This window comes from Pavona decussata, unplaced genomic scaffold (assembly GCF_977016875.1).
Source record: "Pavona decussata unplaced genomic scaffold, jaPavDecu1.1 SCAFFOLD_3, whole genome shotgun sequence".
Lineage (NCBI taxonomy): Eukaryota > Metazoa > Cnidaria > Anthozoa > Scleractinia > Agariciidae > Pavona > Pavona decussata.
In genome coordinates, this window is record NW_028145427.1 from 669,289 (window position 1) to 684,250 (window position 14,962).

Below are 14,962 nucleotides of genomic sequence, written 5' to 3' on the forward strand. Positions count from 1 at the left end.
GGCAAGATGAACACCTGCGGGCTGCTTTCCAGGGGCGTGAAACCTGAAGAAAAGAAGTTTACGTAGGTAAGATGCCTGTAAAGCGAAAGCTGAAAGGTTGTTACTCAACAGACGCAACGAAATGCCGAAAGGTCCCATTGGAGCGGTCTAGGGAACCAACCCGGAGTTGAGGCGGAAGGAAAAAACAAAATAAAATCGTCGCCTTTCCTTCCCAGGAGAAATCGATCAACGCTTGTAGCTTGTAAGAACGCCCACCAGTACCGACGAGGCTGTATGTCTGGTACGATTATAGTGAAGGGGCAATGATAATGGGAGTCAATGAAGAAACGAAGGAGCGGACCAATCAGCACAAAGGGGGGGAAGACAAAAGGGTTTCCCCTGGAAGGCAACCGTTGTGCAAACACGTTGATGCCGGATGACTCTGGGGTGTGGCACGGCGTGAAATGTGGCAGACGATTGCCAAACCGATCACGGCGGCAGTTGCTGTCAAGTGACATGAGGTCAAAGGTATGCGGACTGAACATTATCTGGACACGGGACCACGCCTCCTCAGAAAGGGTACAATCAAGGTCCGAAAGACGACGCGACGGAAGGTCGGCTGGGTTCTCAGCAGATGGAACGTAGTGCACGTCTATCAAAAAGTTGAAATCCCGACTGCACCTAAAAATCGCCTTAATAACGTCATTTAATTGTGAGTTATTTCCACCTTCGCGTTGCCAAGACCCTAACAGAACTCTGCTATCCGTATGGACATCCACGCGGGAATTTCGAATAGTTGATTTGAAAGCATCCAAAGCACACAATAACGCCTTCGCCTCTAAAAGATTAATGCTCCCCGTCTCATCCCGCCAGTAATCCCGAGCCTCTAATCTGCCGCTATCCGTCAGCAAAATGCCTCCCCAAGCCCGTTTAGAAGCGTCGCAATACAAAGTGACAGTAATGTGACTCTCCGACCTCCAGGGCAAACAATCATTGCAGTCGTCTAAAAATCGCCAATACTCCAGCTCAGATCGGAGAAGACCAGTGACCTTGGTAGCCGCCTTTGAATTACGCACAAGACCAGCAATGGCTTTGAAGACTTCACGCAGGTACAACTTGCAACCAGCCACAGCCAGGCTAAAAGAAACGCCTTTACCGGCAAAACGCTGAAGAGTTTTCAATGTTACAGTCTTGGACGCTAAAATGTTCTCTCTGAGTTCTTTAAATTTGACCTTTTTTCCCTCTGGAAGTACGAAAGCTTGCCGAATAGAATCGCATATAAAGCCAAGAAACGTGACGAACGTGGACGGGATGCATTGAGATTTATCCAAATTAACAAAATAACCGGTCTCCACAAGGAGGTAACAGAGAATGTACGCTGCCGCCTCAGCATTCCGGTAGCTAGGAGCCCAGGGCTGCTCAAACGACTGTACAAAAAGGCTGACCAACGTGTCGATCATCGATATATTGAGAAAGTGGAACGCTAAAGGAACGCGCTGCACCAGATACTGCCAGGCCCAGGTTATGATAGAGGAAAGCGCTAGCTTTGCAGCCAAAAGGTAATGTACAAAAAGTAAAATAAAAACCCTGCCACTGCAAACCGAAAAATGTACGGGAAGACGGGTGGAGATAAACGTGTTGATAACCGCTTTTCTCATCGAAGGATGTCTGGTAATACCGGATAAGACATACCTCGGTAAATCCGACAAATGGTCTAACTTGAAGGGGAGATCCTTTATCCACAAATTAAGGTACCGCTCGTCGTGGCAGAGGCGAGGCTTGGAAGATTCAACGGTGAGGGGTAGTACTAGGTAAGGTGGTGGGACCCGGCCAACTTCGCCCCAAACCGACAGGACTCCGGCCGAAACCCATTACAATATAGTAGAGGAAATGAAATCCGAAAATGGAGCGCACGACTTGGAATTTTGCAACACGATAGGAGGAGGACGATCAGAGTCAAAACTCCTACCCTTGAAATCACCCGTGAAATGGATGAAAAACTGTTCAACCCTCACTCCCTCGTTAATTACAGCCATAAGGTCGACGTACTCATTACTGACACCGGACAATAACCCCTCCCAAACCTCCGGGTGCGCATGCAACGATCCAGCCCGAAAGTCATCGGGATTCCTAAAACAAAGGTTACGCAAAACTCCAAGAGCTGGATCCCTCGCCACCATGGCAGGCGAAGCCAAAGGGCCAACGAAGGGCTGGGTTCCCTTAAAAATATCACACCAACATGGCTCAACCGTCCCGTGGATGGCTACAGCATCGTACAACTGCTTTCGGAAAACAACCTAGGGGAAGAAGTGGAAAAGGGCAGATATAAGAAATCTCAATTTCGCAGAAAAATTGAGTTGTTTGCATTAGCATCAAAGGCCACAATTATTTTGCACTATTCTCATCTATGTGCTCATTTTTTTTTTTTGCGAGAAAACATAAACGCGGAATTTCACGCTTTGTCGTTTGCCGCAAACACGATTCTAAGCTCGAGCAACTATTTTCAACCCGAAGATTAGGAAAGCAGGTGATACTGACTATGAAGAAAAATGATGTGGATTCAATTGGCATCTGATGCTTATAATAGTTGTATGGTTTCAGTGGTGTGGAATCAAAAGTGGATTCTTGGTTTTGGGTATGTGCTTATTTTTTGTGATGACTTCAAGCGATAATCTTAATTTAATTTAAGCGATAAATCTGCTACCATTAATTGTTGCAGATCAGACAAGTTCACCTCTTGTTTCTTACTTATTTAATGGAATTTGTGTTCGCAATTGCTATTACAATGTAACTCTGTCATTTTGATTATTTGAAAAAGCATTAACAAATCTTTTTACATTTTTTTTACATCTCTCAACTGAGAAGCAACGAATCGCATGTTTACATTGGCACTCAACGTAAGAATACCTTGAATATTAAAATGGTTCATGTTTGCAAGCGATTTCATGTCGATCTTACAGTTTTTAAAATGTTTATTCTTATACAGTATCCCATTATTCCGCTCACCTAAAGAATTAAGCAAGTTTTTTTTCAGAAAAGCAAGCGGCTAAGGAATCAGGACATCTCTTAGATACAGATCTGATCTGTCAAAAGTGCTTGCGGACAACTCTTACAGTACAAGTAAACAAAAGGCAAATGCCGTCGAGGTAAAAGAGCACAGATTTTCATTTCAAATTTAGATTCTCGAGAGGCCATTACACCTCTGTGGCCGCTGCCTTGCATGATAGTAGACATATCTTCAGGCTCAAAGTGCAAATTAACAAGACTTAAGGGACCGATCGTTTATTACGTCCTGGGGGGGGGGGGGGGGTGGTTTTCTAAAAAAATCGAGTGTATGAAAATTCCCCCCCCCCCCCCCCATGGTTGGCAGAAATTAGGCGAAATTCAAAAAAAAAAAAAAAAAATCACAAAAAAGAGCCCGTTTAAAAAAACTACCCCCCCCCCCCCCCATAGGACGTAATGAACGATCGGTCCCTAAGTTTATCTTATGGATTTTGGCCTAATTCGAGTTAATTAGCTTCCATTTTGTCGCTAATCTTGTGTTATTTGAGCCGAACACATTGCAAAAGTTCTCCGATTTTCTCAGAGGGAAGCGTTGCGAGTCCGAGCTTGGAACTTGGCATGGTGAATGTTTAGTAACTATATCTTAAGGCTGTAAAGTAAAATTATCGAAAACTGAGGTACCAGGAACACTTTTGTGTCGTTAAATATTACCTATATTTCGCCGCTATTTTTAGCGCTCTACAAAGGTGGTTTTAAAGTGCTCGCTGGAATCACAAAATGAATAGATTTGAAAATGTTGAGTAGTGGACAATAAACAAGAATAGTTTTTCGTAGTTTGTGTAAAGTTTGACTTCAACTGAAGTTATTTTAAGCATTTGGCAGTGCTTCGTCCGCGCACCTTATTTTGAACCTTCAGTTGGCCGAAAAACCGCACTTTGACCGCAAATTTTTGCGAATCTCTCAAAATTAAAAAGTCGCTGGAACTTTTAAATATGATTTTTGAAAGTAGTTCGCCAAAGGGTATTTTTGGACCAAATATGAGCGATACGCCAAATTGGTCGTTGACGGCGAATTCTTGATCCTTACCGGCAGATTTGAAAGACACCGCGAAAAACTTAAATCTATTTTGTTCGTTAGAAGTTTTCATTTTGACTATGCTAGGATCAGGTATTAACATATTCTTGCTCCCAGTGCAGTGAAATCTATAACTGTTGCTGTAAAGATTTAGGATTTCAGTTATTTCTTTGGAGCTGCTCTGTTTTGAAAAGAATCTGACACTGGAGTTTGGCAATACTCTTTAACATTAAGTTAACCCATCAGAGGATTGAAATTGGTATATGAAAACAAATTACAGTAGCCATTTGTTAACATTCCTGGACTTTATTTCTCAACTGATATAGACTGAACTTCAAATTTACTGCCATGAGCTCCGCTCAATCAGCACTGTAGTGTTCTTCTGCATCTCTTTTTACTAATTTTCTACAGTTTTTTGAAATATTTATTAAAATGAAAAGTCCAGGTGATCACGTGTGACGTGTTTACTGCTGAGCTTTTGGCACTTCTTCAATGAAGATCCGAGACATTGTACCCCAGCCTGTGTCTGCGTCAGTACTCTTTTGGCCAGTGGTACACTTTCCAACCCAGAATCCCACTCGCACCTTTCCCTTATGAATGTTGTTACAGTGACCTTCAATGTGGCGGTGACGGTGAAGATTGTGGTTCCTCCCAGTCTGCATGTAGAATGCACCATCAATAGACCCAGGGGAACTGCACTCGGCGCCATTGAACTTGAAATACCAGCGGTTACAGCAGTTGTTACAGCCATGAATCCTGAGGTTACCAGCAAAGTAGACATGGAGGGCAGTGTCTGTGTACTTCTTCATGAATTCGCAGTGCTGTTAAAAAAAATCAGTGGTTTTGAATGAATATGAACTGGGAATTATAACTATTATTATCTGCGAGGAGAACTGACAAAGATACAAAATTAGAGATTGCGGGATTAATAAGGTTTTTTATGTTCTTATCAAGGTAGTAAAGGTGTGACAAGAAACACTTTATTTATCATGAAATGATGGAAAGCCACTCACATATATTTCGCCTGAATCTCTGTTGTCCCTTTTTTTCCAGGCTCACTCCTTCCAAGACAGCCGAGGAATTCCACTGTCACCTTTGTCCCCTTGCTGTCCCTTTTGGCCGCCAGCACCCCGGACCCCAGGTTCTCCCTTTGCTCCCTTCTTTCCTTCCGCACCAGGTGGTCCCTGTGGTCCAGTCTTTCCCGGGCTGCCCAGGGTTCCTTTGGCTCCATCACGTCCATCACGGCCAGGTGCCCCAGGGAATCCCGGGACACATGCCATGTATGTCCAAGTCCCGGATTGTCCCCCATTGCAAAATGAAGGAGGCTGGTAGGATGTAAAAGAAAAAAAAACCCCAAAAAACAGAGCGCTATTAGCGCTTTTTCGGAAAATAATTCAAGCCGTTACAACTGTTCCTGTCCCTAAGTAATCTACGTTCATGTCTAAGTGAATATACTTTCTTTTTGGAAATTAAAATTCGGTTAGGTGATTTCGATTCTCTTTACTGTCCGTTGGCACATGACTCAAAAATGCTTTTATTACTCCAGATTTTTTAGGCAGCTGCTATTTTAGCTTGATAAACTCACCTTGTCACGTGATTTACTGCTGCTGTTGTCCTTTGCCGAGCACAAGGTGACGAGTAACATGATAGTCAGTGGATAGATTATAAGAGATCGCGCCATCGACATTTGCTGAGCTGTAAAAAGAACAATAAAATTTATAAGTTATCGTCAAATTAAGTTTAACTTGAATAACTATGGCATTTCATGAGATGAACTGAATTACTTCCAAATAGTCTCGTTGGTTTAATTCATAGATGTTAATCAATGTAGGACCTATTCATCTTCATAACTGGTATTTGGCGATCAAGCGCCTACCTCAATCCTGCGACGGTGGAAGCAAATGATACCTTAGCAAAACAGTTTACCATTTTACTTCTGCCCTTGTGGTTACTTGACATTTGAATCACGTTAAAATATGTTTACGAGTTGATTACGCATCAAATGTGAAAAATAGGTCGCTCGTTCTTATTGGTTAGAAAATTAAAAATGTTCCAATCATATGACTTGAACAGTTCAAGTCTATGGGTTTAATTAAATAATATAATGTTCGGGTTAAAACTTGTTTGAATGCTATGATTACGTGGTAAGCCAAAAATAGGACGAGCAAAGTTTTACAAGTTCGTGAACGTATTTGTATTGTAAATTATTGGATTTTATTTATTAATTTCTTAGTGGCTTCCAAATTCGTATCAACATCCCTATGTGTCGCTTAGTTTGTAGGAATTATTTCTTTTGCAAGTTCTAGTGTCTATTTTTTAACATTAAACATATCTAAGTTCATGATCAAGATCTATTGTTGTCAATCGTATTTTATGCCAATACAAAGAGATACCTATTAAAACTTGATAAAATAAACGGAAAACGAACTAATAATGCTCCATTCGTGACATTTAAGCAAGACGGACATTACTGAATAAGTAAAGGAGAATTAATCATCGTGCATGGAAAAGTACTACAAGAACGCACTAGTTTATGATTTAGTTTAGTTTATGATTTCAGCTATTGTGAGACTGAATTAGTGAATCGGAAATGAACAAAGCCTTCAAAAACTGTCGTGTATCATTTATTCATTCACATTTGAAGTTATGTGCCTCAGAAGCTGAGCGAAAACAAAAGAAAACAAAATGGAGGAGAAAATTAGGTTTACTTAGCATGAATCACAACAAAAATACAACAAAAAGGACAACGATGCTTTTTCTCACAATTTCAGCCTCACACTACGCTGAGTTCACTGTGATCTCTTTGTTTGGCTTAGCGACGCTCTCTTTATCTTATCTCTCATTTGATTTCTCTTTTTAAATAAGGCATGAAATCAAATTGAAAATTCATACAGGTTGAGTCAATGGTATGCTAGTTAATGGGTCATTGCGTTCTGTACTAAGCATCGGATTTCTCGATCATCTTTTAAACAAAGGGAAGAAAAGATGATCCCACTCTATTTTCCAATCCAATTACAATATTTTTTTTCTGTATAGGCTCGATGGGAATTTTATAATATTCACACACAACAAAACAGACCGCGTGTCATGTGGCCTTCAATGCTTTATCTTCAGGCACACAATTTCACGAGGATGTATTTCTCAAATTGTCGAAGCTCACATAATCACCACACTCAAGGTTGATATTTGGAAATACTGCATTTCGCAGATGTAAAATAACTTACCTTAGAGCTGTGACTAAAGCTTGCTTTGTCTACCGTGAACAAGAGACCAAAACCTAAATATTAGAAAATAGATTAATTGCTATGTTTACCATTAAAATGATAAAATAATAAAAAACAAACGGTGTACTTACACCGACAATGTAGCCGTTTCTCTTCGCATCAACAAAGATACTTCTTCCTCTTGTTATCCTAACTTTTGCCTCCTCTGCTTTTTAAATTTCTCGTCAGAACAAGTTCCTTAAACAATATACATATCGATTATCTCTTTTCTAATCAGCGATGCTATTTGCTAAAGTCAGTTTGGTCCAACGCCGATTCGTCCAATCAAATGACTCGTTTTATCTGGTGATTTTGTCTCTGCTTCACACAATCGTCATGAATTTTGTGAAAGCTTTTTTCCCTTCCTCCACAAAAAAATTCTTTATCTTTCCGTTCATTATTAGCTGGAAAATAAAAATAAAATGTTCCTTGCCGTCCATCGTTACCGATTCTTGGTGCCCTAATTTATTCAAATCTCACAAACTCTGATATGTGAAACACAATAAACTGTACGAGATGACAAGAGGTACGTGTGTTTGTCTTAAGTCTATGAACAATCCATTCCTTTCAATTCAAGTTGTTTCTGATATAATTATGCCCAACAGAGTACATATTAGTGTATATACTGTATAGTAGAAATCTTCCCAAGAGGAAAAGTTTGATCCTGGACCTGACGGAAACGTGTTAAGATAATCAAACCGATTTGAATTTTTACATTACTAAACAAGCTTTTTTACCTCAGTTGAAGTACACCTCAGCATTTGACTTTTGTGCTCAGATGAAAGCCTACAACCTACCTAGACAAAAGAGAGAAAGTTAAGGCTAATAATTCACAGGAACTGAGTAATCGGGCCAATTTGGTCCAAATTGACAAAGAAAATTAGCGAGCGAACAGTCAAACTTGTTTTAGTACCAAAGCAAAAAGAAATCGGTCGACCAATTGTAACGTGTAAATAAACCCATGCGGCGAATAAAGGTACTAACCTGACCGATAAATCGATTTGTGTAAATCAGTCTTTTGCAATTTATAGCACAACTAGAACAGAGAAAGCATCATTCTGAATTATTTCGAGATCGGAAAGCTTCCAGCTATCCCCTTCCAAAACGTTGAAAAAGTCGATAGTTTCCTTTTAAAAACTGTTCGAAGAACAAAAACGATTCGTTATTCGGAATATTTGCATCGAAGCGTTTTGTAATGATCTGAATCGTCACGGTTGGAAAAGTCGTCGGTTTCTAGTCAGCGAAGATTCCGCAAGTTGTCCCTGGAAAACCTCGAGGTTGGATTTATTTCCACAGAACAAGTTGTAAATTTTTTAGTTTCTCTGTACACCTTATCGAATAAGTGGTTTAGACTGGAATAAGGCGGCGAACAAACTCAGTTTGTTTACAATATATTTTGCGCTCTAATTACTCACTATTTTTACTTCCTATTTGAATCCCTAATTCGACCGAGTATACTTCAGTAGAGTTTGACCGGTTCCCCTCAATCTGTTGGTCCAAACAATCAGCTTTAAACCAAATGGAGGCTGGAAGAACCAGTACGATGACATCTATCAAACAAAATATCAATACGTAATACCGAAAGAGAAAGACGGATTTTTTATATCATGTATAATTGACGGATACGAGTTGCTGACTTTGTATGACCTAATAAGAGTTCAAAATACAGCATTTTACTCTTAAAATCCAAGATTCCGATGTAAGGAACCGGACAGGGTTGACGTTCACTCAGCATTCTATGAGATGAAGCGTTCGCCTCATATGTATATGTGACCGCCGCATAATCTAACCGACGGATTTCAGGTAAAAACTAAGTTCTGCCATAGTTAGTGGTTTTGCGAAAAAGTTAAAGAGCCCATTCATCAAAGTGTCTTTTGACGTTTTCCTAGTAATAATGCAAAGCCCTCATACCAATCATTTATCGTGAGCAAGAGTTGGTTGAACACAGGAAATAATGCTTCAGTTCAGTGAGGCGTACCCAGGACCATCCGCTGTGCATTTTTCATATTCATTATATGATTTATCCAATGAAAGTGGAAGACTGAAAAAAACATTTGAAGGGTGCATTGTTTACATAATATTTTGCATTCAAATTACTAACCATTCTTTCCATCGAGTTTGCCCCCATTCTGCGGATACACCGGCTGTGAATTGCCTTCATTCAAATGAAGAACTTAGACAACCAGTGCGATAACATCTGAAAGCGAAGAAAACGAAATATCATAACGTAATCAGTTTAGTGGCTGAAGGAAAACACTGCATATTAAAGTCCGTGTGTTTATGCGCGGTCTGCTTATAGGGCCCGTATATTTGCATACGCTCTTTCAGAGGTTTTTAGTCTCTTTTATTAAAACCCTTTCTACGGGGACAGATCGATTGAATTGAACGATTGTTTTTTTCTTTTTTTCGAAATTAGCTCTAAATTTGTCAACTAAAATTTAGAAGTAGTTTTAGCAGAATTCTAAACATCAGTGTTGAGTCTAATTTGTAAAACTAATCATAACTGCCCTCTTCATAACATGTACAACGTGGTTTCTTATTGGAGTGTTTACTTCTCTTCATGTCTCATTAATTTTCTAAAATTCTAAACCATTCCTGTACTTAAGGCTCTATAAATCGCTCTGATGGCCATGGGTGTCCTGGTCTCGTCCAAATGGGCTGATTTAGCTTAAGAACATTTTAAGAAGTTCAACGTTTTCAGTCAAACCGACAGAAAATGTTTTAAGAACGTTCAGTTGCGGCTCTGAAACCTCGACTACAAAATAAGACGTTCTCCTAGTACTGAATGGAGTGCATCTCCAAGTGCAGTTTAATTTTATTTCCCTCTGCGTAGAATTGCAGTGAGTAGTCAAGACTCCATATAAATATAAATATGAGTCTATCCTAGCTATAAGCTTTACTTGACTGCCCATGAGCATTTCAACGTGCCACTGTTGGTTACTGTTTTAACCAAAATACAAATTCTAAAGTCCATTCCAGTGGGTGAAATAAACGAGATCCTTCACACACGCTCAGTGAAGTGAATCGTTCGCTAAGTGTATACATAATGATATACCTAACGGGATTTTCAATAAGTTGTAAAACACTTTTGTGAGAAAAAAACGCTTACCTTTATTAAATCCATCGAATTTCTCTTACCGATATTCCAAAGCACTGATAAGAATCTTCTATAATAAATTGGATGATGCGCCAAGATACAGGAAATAATGATTTAGTTCAGTGACAATTTATGACTCAAGTTTCATGTTTTCACCAGTTTGCTTATTCACCGTGGAGCCTTTGTTTTCAATTATTGTTCATTGCTGATATTTGTGTCGGTGACAAATTTTCGGTGATATTTTATCCTTTTATCAATACTCACCTCAATTTCGTTTCTATGTCTCGTCAAAGAAAAAAATTCCATGGAGATTATATTAGTTGTAACAGTGAAATTTGTCTCAGTTGTCAATATCACCTCGGACTTGTCAACGTTGTTTTATGTAAAAAACCATGATGTCTGATAATCTGAGTTATTATTCAACACATTGTGACACTGCCCAAATATGGTCATGGTGAACTCAATATAAGTCGTCCGCACTCAACAGATATCCTGCGATATACGTCGTTTTCGTGCGTCCGGGAGGAAAATGGCAGAGCGCTTTCAAAAAGTAAGGACCTCGCAAGAACACCCAACCATTAATGACGCTGTTTTATACTGAACACAACAAAGACAACCAAGTTTGCTGTTAAGAATTGTAATGGTTAGTGAAAAAAACTGTAACTGCTTACCTAGCTTTCTGCTTGTGAACTGGAAAATTACAGTTCAGCAAAAACGTTTGCGTTTTATATAGTTTTCGCTTCTCTTTTGGATTGTCCCGTATTCTGGGGCTCAGAAATTACAAACAGTAGATGTATTTCCTTAGATTGGTTCTCGCAACCATTAAACAGCAAAAACCACCTGAGAAAATCCGAGCTCGCACTGGAGTGCCTCGAGATATTTTAGCTTTCTGGCAGACAAAAAGATAGACGGAGTACAAAGTAATTATTCTCAGAAGCATAAGAGCCGCTTGAAAAACCGTTTAGTTTCATAAAAGATCAGAGTTCTTGCAAGCAACAAGGCACTATATTGCTAGATGCGTTTGTCAAAACACTGAGGAAAGATCGTGAAATTGCTTGCGTAGTAAACAAAGAAACACTCACCCGGGAAATCGTTGAAAAGCTTTTCCAGTCTGTTCAGCTCGGCTCAGTTGACACAACAAATCCTTCGCAGCTTCAAAATACTGTTTGGTTTTGCCCTTTGAGGCTAGAAATTTGTGGAAAATTTTGCCGGAGCGATTGGCGCACTAGACGAGTACTTAATTTTTCAACTTGATGCAAAACGCTCTCGATTTCATTAAAAATTGAACAAAGCTGCCATTCATTCATGCCGGTCCGTACGCGGGAAAATGTTACAAGCTTCTTTTTTGACAAATAAAGATCGCCTCCAGCTTTTCTGCTATAAACCTGGGCTTTGTTATCAATGTGTTGAATAATAAAACAATTATCCTGCTCAATCTTGCGGAATATCGCCTGATTTAAGCCTACTCGGCCTACGGCCTCGTCGGCTATTAAAGTATCAGGCGATATTCCGCGCGATTTCGCAGGATAATTGTTAAATAAACAAACTTTCTTCTCACAACAGCAGACATTGTAAAGACAGGTTCGTTAAAAAAGGTGCTCAATATAGGAACGAGCTCCACTGGTCAACCCTGCAAAGGATAAAACTCTTATGCAGTGTAACCCATCGGCATAATTATGTCAGGATAATTATATTCTCAAGTTTGAAATTTTCAAGCATAAATTGTTTGACATCTAGTCACTGCAAAACAACAACTTGAATTGAGGAGCATTATAAGTTTTCCCACAAAAAAAAATTCATATTTGCTATGCAATATTTTAGCTCAATTGTTTCTCTCAACAACTGTCAACATGGGGACAAAAAAACTCGAACCTTTATCGACGAATAATTAAGTCATAAATAGAGCAGAAAGTGCCTTCAAGGCTCTCTCCTCCGCAGAGGCTCCGCTGAGAAAAGGGAGCGCAGGCGTAAAATTCCGTGGAAGGCGACGGCGGGAGCCTCTGCCAGAAACCACGCCCAATATGGCTGCGACCCGGGGGAGTCATTTTGTAACTAGGGTGGTGTGCGTACTTATGTCATGAAAATGGCGGGTGTTCGTGAAATTGTCATGTTGCGCGATGTGGGAGATTTACTCACGAAAACTTACCTACATGCTTAGAAATCGGGAAAAGTTTGTTTATCTCATGATGACTGTTTAGAAAACGCTTTTATTTTGCTGTGATGCCTTGAATCATCACTACAAGAATCAAATTCAAGTTTATTATACACGAGCGGCGATCGTGTGGAGATAAAAGAGTGCATGCAAAGAAATGATTTATTGAGGAAACGTCTGCCAGCTGAGACCAAACAAAAACTGTCGATTCGGTCTTAAAAGAGACTAGAGCAAGTAAGCTTACTGTTTTAATTAAAGCGTATTTTTTTTCTATACTCCGAAACGACCAAACTTGATATTTTTATCTTGTAAACAAGTTTTCAGTATAATCAGAAGAAGTTATAATAATCTTTCGGTGATTTAATTAGCATTTAGTTCTCACGGGAAGCTTGTTATGTACTGTGATGAAACAACTGTCTTTAAAATAAGGTTATAAAAGGCCAAAAGGCCTTTCGAGCCTAGAAAAAGCAATTATTTGTTCGTGACTATTGTTGACTTTCACGAAGCGAAATGTACTAAGTCCACTCTCCACGGGTTTCAAGGGGGGCTTCGAATACAAACGATTTTGCTTTTTTCTAGAAATTGTGAAATCTCACCTTAAAATTAACGACCGCAAACTGTAGAGACAAAGTAAATGCTGACTTCCGCCAAGAATGAAACTGTCAAATTTAGAGATGACCGAGAAATCTATCAATGTACAAGAAAACGACATGCTTCTGGCAGAGGTTCGCCGCCAAGTCAACCCTCTCAGCTTTTGCGCCTGCACTCACTTCGTTCAGCGGATACAAATAACGCCCCATCGAACCTCTGCAGAGGAGAGAGCCTTCAAGGTGCCTTCAAGATTTTTTTTCTTTAATTGGCCTCTAGAAAAAATATTGAAGTACTATTAAGTTCTTTTTTCAAAGTCTTGGGCTTAGCTTGTACTCGCTTATCAGTCAAAAACATTGCGTTCATGAAGCGAAACAGCTTTTCAAACCAATCGGTCAATAAGGCCGAAATGTTTAAACGCCAATCTGTCTTCGGTACCTTGAACTGTTGCATTTGTTCACGTAAAGGACCAGAAACAGAAAAATTTTAACCGTTATTTGTAAAACATTAGGTAGAGTTCAGTGGACATCCCGTGATTCAATCAGCAATTCAATTATTAGCGACAGTTCAGCTATCAATTGCAACGAATAACACATTTGCAACGTTTCGTTGGTAGGGACGTAGTCAGCGGATGCGTTTGTATTTGTGTAAGATAGCGCCAAGTGACATTATTCCTTACAAATAGCCCATAGAATGGTGAAAGCTAACTTATTAGGAGTAGCAAGGCCGGAATCTTTAGTCTTTGCTTGAACTTTTATTGTTCTTGTACTTAGAACTTTCGCTCATTAAGGCAGCCTAAGCAAACGATTAAACCAACACATCTAGCTGGCTTGTTGTAGGGTGCACATTTGCATTGACTTTTTGAAAATAATTTAAGTAGACCAGGGGCTCCTGTTAGACTGTTTCCCCACATCGGCAAGAGTTTTTCATGGAAATGCAGCAAATCACTCTAACTGTTAAAACTGCGGGACACTTAAACTGAAAATGGTTAGCTTTATTTTTACGTCGTTTTTATTGGGATTTAAGGGATATTTATTTGTTTTGATTTCAATCTCGTCCCCAGAGCCCACTTTCATTTTGGTCAGTCCGCGTTCTTGTTGCTGTCCAAAAGGAATGCGGGCTCTGGGAAGGGTATTGTTTTTGTTTTTGTTCGATTTACCATATCCATCGCAAGTCATCGAATTAGCGCCCCCTCCCCAACCCACCCACTCTCTCCTCTTTGAAATGAGTCCCTTCCCCCTCTCAACTAAGCGTCCCGTCTTTTGGCCAGAATTTGATATAAGCGCCCAGCGGTAAGCTTCCACACCCCCACCCCCCCCCCCCCCCCCTCCACAAAGCTCCCCTTACCTGCCTGCTCTCTTCTTCTGTTTTACTCCCCCATAAGCGTGGATAAATTAAAATTAATTTTCGATTTATGGAAACTTGGCTAACCAAGGCAACTCCTGATCAAAACTATAATCCTTTTGCACGGAAAACCTTCATCAACGACTTAGTTACAACCAGTTCAGGAGTTAGAGATAGAAGAATTTCAGCCAAAACGTTTCCAAAAAGCATGAAGAGAGGCACGTGGATCTGTTCGGCTGTCAGCTGCGGCCATTGTCATGAAGCAGTATTATTGCTATTTCTCTTGCGTTTCTTAAAACTTCTTGGAGAGCGTGGACGATTACACTCGGTGTGAAATTTAAGGTGAATGAGTCTGTATACATCATGACCACGTGTACGGAAACCTGTACTAATGTTTAAGAACAGCGGTGTATCCACATATCGTTTGCGCGCTCTTTTCAGAGCAGCCGCAAAAGCGAGATC

The 14,962-nt window shown here is 40.0% G+C and overlaps 1 protein-coding gene and 1 pseudogene across 4 annotated transcripts in view; one reads left to right on the forward strand and one right to left on the reverse strand.

The window, feature by feature from the left end:
• Window positions 1–14,962, forward strand: part of LOC146489752 (contactin-associated protein-like 2) — a 229,053-nt gene that overhangs the window by 163,273 nt on the left and 50,818 nt on the right. The window lies entirely within an intron of this gene.
• The window catches only part of LOC146489762 (collagen triple helix repeat-containing protein 1-like), a 28,002-nt pseudogene continuing 17,146 nt past the window's right edge, over window positions 4,107–14,962 (reverse strand). The window contains exons 2-4 of the transcript XR_014859557.1: window positions 5,642–5,751; window positions 5,070–5,381; window positions 4,107–4,877 (exon numbers count right to left, since the gene is read on the reverse strand). The product of XR_014859557.1 is annotated as a collagen triple helix repeat-containing protein 1-like (transcript). The remainder of the gene's footprint in view (window positions 4,878–5,069; window positions 5,382–5,641; window positions 5,752–14,962) is intronic.